Source organism: Chaetomium strumarium (assembly GCF_033439665.1).
Source record: "Chaetomium strumarium strain CBS 333.67 chromosome Unknown B0T15scaffold_8, whole genome shotgun sequence".
Lineage (NCBI taxonomy): Eukaryota > Fungi > Ascomycota > Sordariomycetes > Sordariales > Chaetomiaceae > Chaetomium > Chaetomium strumarium.
In genome coordinates this window covers 254,070-268,036 of record NW_026944436.1, presented here as the reverse complement: position 1 = coordinate 268,036, position 13,967 = coordinate 254,070, and positions in this window count along the sequence as shown.

Sequence of the window (13,967 nt, the reverse complement as noted above, 5' to 3'; positions counted from 1 at the left end):
ATGTCTGCAGGGAAGACAGCATGAGAAGGGGAGAGCGGCCGGCCGGTGCGAATTTCACTCGTTGAACTTGCCGTCAGCTGCGGGAGGGATGGCTTTGGAAGCGGGGGCGGGGCAGAAGGTTCGCAGAGCCGCATTCATCCGAGCCTCCATAATAACATAAGCAAGACCTGACTAGCACATGCATAAACAGCCCGCCCACATGATGATGTAGAGAGCACCCTTACACAGAGTTTTCTTCACCGCCTATATATTACCTATTATTCTTCCTACACTGTTATACTTACTTATTAGGAAGGCACATCAGACTCTCTGCTACTATATATAAAAGAAAAGCTATATAACATAGAACGGGTAAGAATATCAATCAGAAGTAATTAGAAACTTAGGTATAGGATATAATCCATTATAAAATAAGAGAAAAGTACGCTAGAGAGGATTTAAGCCTATAGTAATATAACTATGACGGCATCATCATTATAATGGCACACTCATGATTCATAGCCGAGAGAGGTTCTAGGACTTAAGAATGGTAAGTAGCTCGCAGCAGTGAGTGTTCGTATTACTCAACAACTAAACCATGAGGAGGAAGTTCTCCTCCTCTATAAGGCGTTTCGCCCTAGTATCTATCTAATATTAGATGCTTCTCGCCACTATACCATTATGCTCTATAAGGTTACTCCTAATTTCTAACTCTATAATATTAATAATAATACTAAGTCTCCTCTCCTTAGTCATTGAATCCTATATTAGTAATTTATATTCAAGATATAATATATTATAGATATATTATGCTATAATTAGTTATTAAAACAATGCTTCTTTTGTTCTATTAATAGTATAATACTAATTTACAATGATATAGTACTAATTTATAATTATGCTCCTTTTATTTCTAAGTTAGTATAGTTCTTACATATAGAAACTTTATTTATTTATTTTTTATTATTGTCTAACGTACATTATAAGCGAGCCGAATATATAAGCGAGCTGAATACTGTCCACTACTCTATAACAACTACTCTCAATTGCAATATAACAACACTAAAAACCAACTACAATTACATCAGAAACAGATGAATCAGACTCTTCTGCACCCTCCTGGCAAGTGCGGGCATTATGGCCAGGCTTGCCGCATATACCACAGCACCGAACCTTCGTACGACCCCCCCCAGCACCACAACCATCCAGCTGTATTTCTTGCATTGCCTCCCCATCTACAGCTCCCTGGCTTACCACTTCCTGTGCCTCCTGCACAGTAAGTGATCCTCCAAGCCACACACGTGTTTTTTTGGCTCTCCGGCGCTTGCTTAGCGCCTCGTTGGCCTTGCGGAGCGAAGACACCTCTGCCTGAAAGAGGGCTACCTGGTGCATTATAGCCATCGTACCCTTAGTAAGCTGGTCTACAGCAGCCAACATTGAAGTCGGAGAGCTATTTTGATGGTTAGCAATGCGAGTCTTGATAAACGTTGACTGTAACTCGGCTTCTTGAGGGTTGTATGGTGTCTGGAAGACCTAAGATTGTACAGTGCCTGGCCGTGAGGATGGGGGTGTTGGTGTATGAAGCTTGATATCTAGCTTCGAAAGCACCCTCTCTAGATCGTACGGCACAAGGCCAGCCCCTGCAAAACCGCTCTAGATATTCCTCTTGGTGGTAGAGGCAAAGAAGGCTGCGCGAAAGGCACAAAGGAACTCGAGCTTGCTTACGTGGTTGATATACGCGCGCATTAAGTCCTCGATCTGGCGACCGTACGCCTGCTTCAACGGCCCAAAGCAGCTAACATCAAGTGGCTGGAGGAGGTGGGAGGAATGTAGAGGCCTACAGAGTGTGATAATGTTGTTCTGCTAGCAGTAGAGCTCGAACTCGGTTGAATAGTGGCTTTCATGGCCATCGAGGATTAACAACCGGTATTTGCCCTTTGTCTGAGGCGCTATATAGTAGTCGAAATGCTTAATCCAATCAAGGCCTATTGCATTGGTAGTCCAGCCATTCTCGGTAGTTGCAATGCGCCAGTCGGCTGGGAGGTTGCACTCGGTATACTAGTTGGCGAGGTAGTACTGTGCGGCTAAGATAATGAACGGAGGGATAGCCCAGCTAAGAGCATTGACGCCTTAGATCACTGTTGCCCATTCGCGGTTGCCAGGCTAGGCCAGCTTCGCCTTGCCACGGCCATCTGAGGTTGTAACTACTATACCCGGAAAGATAATGCTCATTATAGACCCAGTTTCATCGAAGTTATAGATATCGTCATCTATAATGCCGTACTTAGCCTTAACGTTCCGCACAAGAGCAAACCATTCGCTAATAACCTTCAGATCCTCGCACTTGGCCCTCTGGTAGTCGTATCTACGCGTATAACGCGTCTGGAGCTCTGGCTGGCGTTTGACAAAGTTTATACGCCCAGAGCTTGCCGACAGAGGGCGCATCGTGTACGCATAGCAGTTGGTTAGCTATATCTTCTACACCACGTAGTCTCGGCGGAAAAGCTCGCTCAGATAGCTCAATTATATATTGAACAAGAGCCTTCTCTTCGGAATCGGTAAGCCGGCGCGAGTTGGGCGTAGTGTCGCGTCGTGCAGGTCGGCCAGCGCGCCGGTCGTAGAGGGTCGTAACTAGCACGTTATAGAGCTTGGCTACGGCTCGGATGCTTAGTTCCTTGTCGTTTTGAAGAGCTTTGAGGGCTAAAATTACCCTGGCTTCCTTTGAAGTAGAAGACATGTTGGGTTGTAGAAAAACTAATGTTTAGGTGGAGGGAAGACGGGTTGTGCCAAGAAGTGTTCGACTCGCTTATATGTTCGGCTCGCTTATAATGCACGTTATTTCTTTATTATTAATTCTCCTTGTTTTAGTTATACTTTGTTTATAATATCCTAGTTTATACATCTAGAGCTTTTTATCTTTAAAATATATAGGACTAGAAAACTTATTAATATACTCTATCTTAAGATTTCCCTTAAGATATCTCTTTAACTTAGTATCTTATTTCTTATTAGTATAATATATCTTAAAGAACTTTAATTAGGCTCTTTCTTTAAGTTTAATCTTATAGTCCTAAAGTTTATAGTCTAGTAGCTTTTTAAAATACTTTACTTTAAATACTAGGTATCTTTATATTCTTTTTTATACTTTATTAATATAAGAATTTATCTCTAGTTATAATACTAGCTATTTGTTATAAATTAACCTGCAAAGGCCGGTGGGGTCGATCTGTATGGTCTATGGGCAGCGCCCGCGTCCAATCATTCTGGTCCCGGAACGGACCAATCAGAAGAGGATCACGCTCGGCACAAGAGAGGCTTGGTGATCTAACTACGAGACTCACAAAGGATCACTAGTGATCCAAGGTGATCCAGTATAAGGGATCACCAGAGGTGGTCAGTGATCTACAAGAAACCAGTAGTATATAGGATAGCTAGTCATTCGTTCTGGTGGACTCAGGAAGTTCACCAGTAAGCAATTATTTCAAGCAGTAGCCTTCACCTACTGTATAGACATTGCGCATTGCATTGTTGTGAACCCTTTGGCTTCACCAAGACCTATAGTCCGACCAGCAGTACCTTCGACCGGCGAACCCTTTCAGAGGCAGGACTGCCTATGGTTTCGTCATACTATTTCTTTCTAGGGAATTTATTTCTAAAGCTTAAATACTTTATATATATTAATTAAAATAATAGTAATTTCGATATTATCTCTATTTCACTAGGCTATATAAGGGTAATATTATAAGTAATACTATCTCTAGCCTAGCCTTATTAGTTGTTGCTGTTTATTTTAATAACCATTATTTTTTAAAAGTTTATAATATATTATCTAATATTATCTATCTTTTATAATAAATCTATAAGAACACCTTTTATAATATTGTATTTTATTATAGTTTATTATTTATATTTCATATTATATGAGTTACATATAGCCTTTACTTTTAGGGTTATAGGTAACTATCTTTTTCAACTAATATCTAAGATATAATTTAATACTGTAGATATCTTAATATTATATTCTTTTTAGACCTTACTTTAATAATATTTAATAGTTCTATCTTTTATCATATCTATTATATATTAAATACTCTTTTAATAATGTACTATTTCTTCTTTATCTTTTATAGTATTCTAAGCTAATTAATAAATATGGGTAAAATAAGATTAACATAACATTCTTTATCTATTAATATTTATCTAAAATATATTCTAGTATATTATAATCTAAATCCTATTATTAGGTTTATTATCTTAAATTATAATAATCTTCTTTGTACCTATTACAAGATTATAGATTCTTTACTTTTATGTAGTTCTTCTTATATTTATAGATTTATTATTATTATAATAGAGTTAATTATTTCTAGGCCCCTTAAAGAGCGCTAAGCCCTTTCCTAACTTTGCCTAGATATCTAGATACATATCCCTATTCGTCAATACTTCCTAGTTACTATCCTATAGTCTGTCTTAGAAGTTCATCAAATAGTCATTGTATTTCCTTAGCTCTTCTAGCCTCTAGCCTCTTGCTATTACTTATATAATACTATTTATCTTTATATATATATCTTATCATTATAGTACCTTTAAAGCTTTACCTTTATATAGATTAGATAATCCTTCTTCTTATGTTATTATATAATATTGGTTTATTATTAATAGTTTTCTAAATAAATTCTCTATAATTCATTCTAATCTTATTATATATACTAACCTTCTTAACCTTTCAAAAAAGGTTAGGTATTATTTTTCTATATCTTATATCTAAGGGACTAGGTAGGGTTTTTTATCCTATTTAATAAGCTTATCCAAGGTAATTGTTAAACTTTAACTAAAACTAATATTAACATTTATATATAATGTACTAGAATTATATAATATAAATATAATAATATTATTAGGGTTCGAGTTAAGTAATATTATCTTGTAGGGTTTATAATATAATCCAAACCTAAGCTAAACACGAACTATATCATTGTCTGTAATATTAATATATAACTTCTTACTTTAAAAGTCATTCTAATTTTATAGTTCCTATTTCTTAAGCCTATATTAGCTCTAGACCTTTTAGAACTTTATTTCTAGGTTTCTAACTTTACTAAGTAGTTTATTTTAAGTTTTATTATACTATAGCCTATCCTATTAATTTCTATAGTACTGTTTTTCCTAAACCCTAGCTAATTTAACCTTAATAAATTTTAACTAGCTTATTATTTTAGCTTTATTTTATAAGCTTTTAAATAATTAATTAAGGTTTGGCCTATTCTTGTCAAAACTCTTAAGGTTATTAAATAAGATAGGGTTTAGACTAATACGTTCGTAATCTAATTATTATATCTTTAACTAACCGTCTTTATTCTAAGTTAGTTAAAATCCCTATTTTTCTATAAGTTATTATACTATTATATGACGAAACCCTGGTGGTAGTCCTACCTCTAAAAGGGTTCTCTGGTCGAAGGTAATGCTAGTTGGGCTATAGGTCTCGGTAAAGCCAAAAGGTTTATAGTAATATACTCCATAATATCTATAAAGTAAGTAGAAGGTTACTCCTTAAATTACCAAGGAAACTCTCTAATAAGTAATAGAATAATATATCTATATATAGCATCCTCCTCTAGGTATCCTGTACCTTATATCTCTTGGAATACCCAGAATAATTATCGTTCTAATTTTTCTATCTAGAACAATGCTCCTTGGTATTATTTCTTAGGAATAATTCTCCTTGGTATTGTTCGTAACCTTCCCAATCTTCATTGGTCCTTCTAAACCTAAAATGATAAGATGCGGGCGCTGCCCGCAGACCATGCAGGTTGGCTTTCACCAGCCTTTGCCGGTTAATTCATAACATATTACTATAGCAATATTATAGCCTATAATAGATTTATTAAATATAATTTATCGGCTGTTATTTGTTAATTATAAGATATTTTTAATACTTTTCTTTAGTCAAGTACTAGTTAATAGTACTATTAAATTATCCTTAGTATAATTTGCTATTACTGTCTTAGTTATATATGTTAAGTCATTAATTATAGTATTCTCTTTACTAGGTACTTGCTTTTAGTTCCTTTTAAATATAATAATATTCTCTCTTAAAAATTCCTTCTCTACTATAATTAAAATAGGTATCTAAGACTTACAGTTTTCTTTTACCTTATACTAAATAATATCTATATTTATACGTCCTATATATTGTACGATATACTTTTAAAGGTACTGCTTCTTATTTAGTTAGCCTAGTTACTATCTTTATTATAGTAAGTCTTAATCATAAACTGTTCCTAACTTTTCTTTTAGTATTTTTAGATAAATAATTAGTTATTAATCTAAACTACCTTACTGATATATTTCTTAAAAGTTATATGTTAGTCTTCCTTATATTGCTTATCTTTTTCATGATCTTTAAACCTATAATAAAATAGTTGTATTAGACCTATTCAGTTGATACCAGCCCTAATAGGGTCTTATTGAAATAAGGCTATATATATTAATCCAAATTTTATATGCTAAAGTTATATAAGTTAATATTATATATAAGTCTCCTTCTCCCAGTTTTTAAATACCTTAATAAGTTCCATTCCAATTTTCTATAATCATTAAATATCTTTTTTATAATTAGTTACTACCTTTTTCTACTATTTAATATAGTCCTTAAAAGTCGGTCTAAACTATCTAATAGCTCTTTTCCTAAGCTAAAAGGCTATATACTAGGTCTTGGTATCTTTCATAAGGAAGTAGATATTACATTATTTGATATATAAGGATATTTTTTTAAAGAATTATAAAAGGTCCTTCGATTCCTTATAGAACTTACCAGGTACCTCGATCTTAAGTTTAGCCTTCTTAATATTATCGATCTTATTATTATCTTTATTAATAAGGCTTTAATTCATAACCACCTTTCTGTTTAATTTAGTAATCTTAGCCTAGAAAGTTATAATAATACGAATAATAATATCTATAGATATAAAGGCAATACTAATATTAGAACTAACGTGACTTCTAGTATTTAGGTTAATATCTTCAATCTAGAGTTACAAACAGTAAGTAGTATATTCTAAAACTCTCGTAGTCCTATCTTTAAAAGGGTCCTCTAGTTAAGGATAATACTAGTTGGGCTATAGGTCTTAGTAAAGCTAAAAGGTTTATAATAATATACTTTATAATACTTGTGTAATAGATAAATGACTATTACTTGAATTACTTACTAAGGAAGCTATCTAATAAATAATAAAATAGTAGATCTATACATAGCTTCCTCCTTAGGTACCTTCGTACTTGAATATATGCGATCGCCTATAATCGCTGGCTACCCTGGGTTATTATAGCAGCTTGGGATCGCTAGCTACCCTCTACAACTATATCTGCCTATATGCCGTCCTCCTAGCTGATTGGTTCCATAGTTATACAGTGTACCCACTGGGTCTTAAATGGTTGATTTATGACAAGGACTTAGAAGAAGATACTAGCTAGAAGGCTAGCGAACTTAAAAAAAGTCTATTACTATTAATAAGCAGTTTGGTAGATTTATAGATATAGTAGATAAGATATTTTCTCATATTAATCTTAATACCTATAAATTCTCTAAGGCTTATAAAAAGAGCTTTTATTAGGTATTTAAACAATTCTGCTACCTAGTCCTCTTCTTGTAGTTAACTAAGATCTAATTAAACGAATTATATTAAATTATAAAAATGATTGATATAGAATTATATATATATTCTCCTAGTCCGCTATGCCTAGCTATTTACAAGGCGCGCCGGACCCTCTACTGCTATGTACAAAGGAAAAACCGTACCATTCAGGCCGGGTAAAAACCTTCGTCGGAAGTAATAGGAAAGACATGGTTTCAGTGATACACGCTGCTGCAAGTAAGGAAAAAGGCCTTGGGAAGGCCTTGGGCCAACGGCTAGTAGGGTGCTAGCTCGGCTAAGCCGTGGCCACGGGTGTGGCTAGCCGGGCTCTCTAGCTTCCAGTTCCTCATCGAGGTTCCGAGCGAGCCTATATTCCCCTAGCCGGCCCGAGTCCATTAGCCAACCCAGTACCTTCTTCAGAAGTCTTCGGTTCCGGTAGCCTAGGCCCTGTAAAACAAGGCTAAGGTCCCGGTGGGTGCGTATTAGTTGCCTAGGCCAGATTCTTGGTATAGGTGGTATAGAGCACCAAATCACAAGATGCTCTACTGTCTCTCTGGCTTCCCCGCATTTGCAATAGGGGGTAGGCTGGTTACGGGCCTTTTGTTTGAAAAGGAAGTCCCGTAGGCCTATAGCTCCTGTACGAGCCTGTACTAGTAGGGAGCTCTTGGCCTTTGTAAGGCCTTGGTGTTTCTGTAGGCTCCGGTTCGTAAAGAGGACTGTTGGTAGGCCTTCATCAGCTAGCCTAGTTGGCTGTCCCTGGACTTGGGTCTTCCATCTAGCCTCCCAGGCTCTTAATAGTGCCCAGTCATCCTGGGTCTTAGCCAATGGTGGGCCCAAGGCCTTAGCTTGGGTATTCCATTCGGCCACTGTAGCCGAGGCCTTTTCGGCATCTGTTGGCTTTTCTAGGCTCCGGGGCCGGCCCCGTAGCGACCGGAACCTTCGTTGGAGCCTGTTGCAGGCCCCTTGGATGATTTCCTTCGGTCGGCGCCTCGGGGCCTCTGGGCCTAGCCCGGCCTGTAGGGTAGGCTTGGTTGAGCTGGTCTTCGAAGAAGTAGGAAATATAAAAGGTAGTTGAAGACCATAATAAAAAGTTCTATATATAGGAGCAACTTATATATTTGAGGTAGATAAAGTCAGTGGCTATTTATATTACTCAGTTCTGCTAGGCTTTACTTAGATATAAAATGGATAATAAAGTTCTTACATAGTTGTTTAATAATAGCTTGAAGGAAGAGGTTAAGCATAAACTATGTTATAAAGACTAACCTAGTATACTTAATAAATATATTATTAATGTGGTTAATAAGCCAATGCTCTACAAAGTTGCACCTATATAATAAAATATATATAATCCTACTAAAACCGCCTTAAACACTGAAACTACTCGGAATTATCTTCCTTAGACGTTTCCAGAACTATCTGACAGGTACGCGCATTGTGGCCAGGTTCGCCGTAGGTGCCATAGTGTAACGGTGGAACGCACTGACCATGATGATGACATCATTTGCATGCATGATGATTCATTATACTAAGTGATGATTCATTATGCATGTTCCATTACATCATGCATGCAAGCTCAGACCTACTCGCATCTTGTATTTAAAGCCTACCTTGCAGTCTCGAGGATTTCTTTTCTCCTACAAGTTCAATATTCTTGCAATGCAGTCAGTTTACCACCAGAGGCTTGACCCTGGCCTTGAACGACGGCCCTCGTGATACTTAACCTCTCTTTAACCTTAGAAGTCCTTTATATCTTGTATAGTAAGCAATCCTCTTTATCAGAGACGTTATTTTTTAGCCCTGACTTTGCCCTATCAAGGATAGCAGCCAAGACCTGGGGCCCGGGGCTAATCAGGGCCAGAGAGGTCTATACCAAGTGCATTCGTAGCGCAATAGCCTATGGGGCATCCAGCTTCCACAAGCCTACAACACTCAACGGCCCACCACAAGGCCTAGCCAGGGACCTAGCAAAGGCCCAGAACCGAAGCCTACGCATCGTAACCGGAGCCTACAAGGCCACCCCTATACGGAACCTCGAGACGGAAACTTGGATCCCTCCCCTAGACCTCTACCTTAACAAGAGGCTGGCCGACTTCGAAGGCCGGCTCAACGAGCCTACCCTACAGGCCGGGCTAGGCCCAGAGGCCCCGAGACGCCCACCAAAGGAAATCATCCAAGGGGCTTGCAACAGGCTCCAACGAAGGTTCCGGAGGCTACGGGGCCGGCCCCGGAGCCCAGGAAAGCCAACAGACGTCGAAAAGGCCTCGGCTGTAGTGGCCGAATGGAACGCCCAGGCTAAAGCCTTGGGCCTACCATTGGCCAAGACCCAGGATGACTGGGCATTATTAAGAGCTTGGGAGGCCAGGTGGAAAACCCAGGTCCAGGGACAGCCAACCAGGCTAGCCGACGAAGGCCTACCAACAGTCCTCTTCACAAACCAAGGCCTACGGAAACACCAAGGCCTTACAAAAGCCAAGAGCTCCCTACTAGTACAGGCCCGTACGGAGGCTATAGGCCTACGGGACTTTCTTTTTAAACAAAAGGCTCGTAACCAGCCTACCCCCTATTGCGAATGCGGGGAAGCCCGAGAGACAGTGGAGCATCTCGTAATTTGGTGCTCTATACCACCTATACCAAGAACTTGGCCTAGGCAACTAATACGCACCCACCGGGATCTTAGCCTTGTTTTACAGGGCCTAGGCTACCGGAACCGAAGACTTCTGAAGAAGGTACTGGGTTGGCTGATGAACTCGGGCCGGCTAGGGGAATACAGGCTCGCTCGGAACCTTGATGAGGAACTGGAAGCTAGAGAGCCCGGCTAGCCATACCCGTGGCCACGGCTTAGCCGGGCTAGTACCCTACTAGCCGTTGGCCCAAGGCCTTCCCAAGGCCTTTTTCTTTACTTGCAGCAGCGTGTATCACTGGAACCATGTCTTTCCTATTATTTTTGATGAAGGTTTTCACCCGGCCTAAACGGTACGGTTTTTCCTTTGTACATAGCAGTAGAGGGTCCGGCGCGCCTTGTAAATAGCTAGGCATAGCGGAGTAGGAGAATATATATATATTTTTTAGCCCTTCGACGCTTGCTTAATATCTTATTTGCTACTTGGAGGCTTTAGTTCTTTGCTTCTAATAATGCTAATTAATATATAATTTCAGACGTCTCTTCTATAAGGATATGAGCTACTTTTAAAATCTTAGAGAGCTATTTTAGTGCTAGGTAATTCGATTCTTAATAAGCATAGACTATAAGGAGGCTTTAGTTAGGTTGTTTAGAGTCTTGAGAACCTAGGTATAAGTACTACTAGTGCAGGAATTTAAGGGTATTAGTATCTTTAGACGGATGTTAAACTAGGAGATTACCTTCTCGGGATTAAAGGAATAAGTCTAGCACCTCGAAAACCTCCTTGAATATTTTTAGGTATTATAATAACCTAGAAAGCTATATAGAATATAAGAATAAAGTCCCGCTTAGTAATATAGATTATACTTATCTATATTATCTCCTTGATCTCCTTATTATATACTATCTTAAGTAGGCTAAAATATCTAATATCAAGTGGCTAGAGTATATAAGATAAGCAGGGAGGTATATAGAGTATAATAATATTATTCTCCTCATAATAAAGCCCAAAGTCGGTTAATTAGTAGCTATTATAACTATTAAGGATAAGAAAGCGATAAACCCTAGTTATTTAAGCTTTACTATGTATATCGAAGTGCTTGATCTAATCTAGACCTTTCCTATTACTAAGTTTAACCGTTTTCGGATATTATAATAACCTATTCCTTTAACAAATAGGCTGCTCTTATATTAAGAGGAGAGGCAATATTTACCTTGGATAATAATAATAGCATTACCTAGATAATAATATTAACACCCTAGATTAGCTATTCCCGATTACTAGGCTACTTTGACTTTACCCTGCTATAATATTTAGAGCTTATAATAATTATAAAGATTATAATAACGCCTATTACAAACATAGTCTTATCAAAGTTATAGATATCTACCTTCTAGATGCTATACGTTATGATTATATTCTATATAAATATAAACTAGCCCCGAATATTTTCTAGGTTTTATATTAGGCCCTTTAATAGTCGTATTTCTAATTAAAAAAAATATAATAAACTTAGGGTGCTATGTAACGAAGTTATATACCTAATACATACTAATATATCCTATATTATGTCTAATAAATAGTTGATTTACTATATCTTCTATATTAGATAGGTAGGGAGGAAACCCTTTAGAATCTAGGTCGAGGATATATTAAACAATGACCAATTGTTCTAAATTAGTTAACCTTTACGACATAGCTAGAATATCGCGTCGTGATTATATACCACGCCTATAACGGCTTAGCTTAGTATAATAAACCGTATAGATCTTAGCTATAGCTGTTAAGCTCAAAGTGGAGACTTTCTTAAGAGCTTGGGTAGCTAAGATTATCTAGTATTCGTCGTCTTTTAGATATATATTTAGGTTATAAAGAAAATATATACGAGGAGAAGGTGTTATATAGGCACGGTTGAGTAGACCATTCGCTTGTCCAGAGCATTGGCTTATTAACTATGTTATACCTATTTGTATTAATAAGTAAATTTATAGTAGGTCTTAATAATATAAAGGATATAGAATATAGCCTATATTTGTTAAGGCTAATCATAAGGAACAGTAATAATACCCTAATACATTATAATACTTATATAACAGCTATAGATAGAGATTACCTAGTATCAAATAGGAGGAAAATTAATGGACAAGTCCTAGATTATTTATTTTAATTATAGTAAGAAGAGATACTATAAATAGGAGTATTATAATAGAAAAGACTAAAAGAAGGTACCTAATAAGGAAAATACTGATTAATAAGTTAACCTATATTATTGAAATAGCTACAGTAAGCTATACTAAGGATAATTTTGACGATACCGTCAACTAGCATATAGCTAAAAGCAGCATTAATGATTGCTTCTAGTTAGGAAGCGATAGCCCCTAGATTATATTCGAAGAACCTATTATAGGCTATAATATCACCGCTATTATTGTACTATAATTTATATGAGATTAGAGATTTCAGTTAAACTAAAATAAAATATGATAATAAAAGATATAATAGTCGAGCGACGAACCTATTAGTCTAATCTCCATCTTTCTTATTTAATAAGTTTAGGGGCTCAAGGAGGAATAAGCCGAGCTCCGAACAATTACTCGAAGGCTTATAGAAGAATAGGCTTAGGCAATAAGCTAGCTAGAATTTGTTAAAGCCAAGTTAGTCAAGGTCTAAGAAGAATATGACTCGAACATATAAGATAGATTGGTAGAAGACTAAGGCTAAGATAGGTAATTTAGTGGAATTCAATATCTAAAAACCAGATTCTAGAGGATCTAGAGCTAGTATAGCTTTAAAGGGTAAGAATCATAAGATTAGGATAACTTTTAGAGTAAGAAGCCGTATAATAATATTAGAGATAGTAATATAATATATATTTAGATTAGGTTTAGCCTATATTATAAACCCTATCAGTAAGATATACTCTAACTTTAGCCTTAGTAAAACGATTATACTTATATTCTATAGTTTTAACATATTATATATGTATGTACTAATATAATATTCAATTTTAATTTAATAATGACTTTTGGCTAGATTAACCTACCGATTAGAATAAAGAACCTTAATTAGTTCTTTAGGTTTAGCATATAGGGACTAGTACTAACTAGTTTCTATAGAAGGTTAAAAAGGTTAGTATATATAATAGAGTTAGGATAATACTAAGAAAGGTTTACCTAGAGGATTACCAATAAGAGCTAAAGAGTATATAACGGTATAATAACTAGGACTATCTAATTTATATAAGGGTAAGCTTTAGAAGTATCATAATACTATTCATAAAACATATACGAAGATAGATGATATCTTATAAGTAATAATAAAATGCTAGAATAACTAACGAAGTTTGATAACTATCCGACGAACTCCTGAGATTTAGATTATAAGATAATAATTAAGAGGTATAAGAGGATAGGGACGCCTATTCGAGCACCTAGATGAGGTTAGGAAATGGCTTAGGGCCTTTTAAAGGGCCTAGAAATTATTAAATCTATTATAGTAATAATAGGTCTATAGATAACGTTATAAGGGAAGAACTATATAGTAAAAAGGGTCTATAATCTCCTAATAAATATACAGAAAGCTATTATAGTTTAAAATAATAAGTCTAATAACCGACTTTAGAGTATAGTATATTAGAATAGAGTCTAGGTATTAGTATTAGTAGTAAGAGAATATTAAATTCAGTTTGTCTTTTCTATACTTATTAACTAACTTAGGATCCTATAGAGGA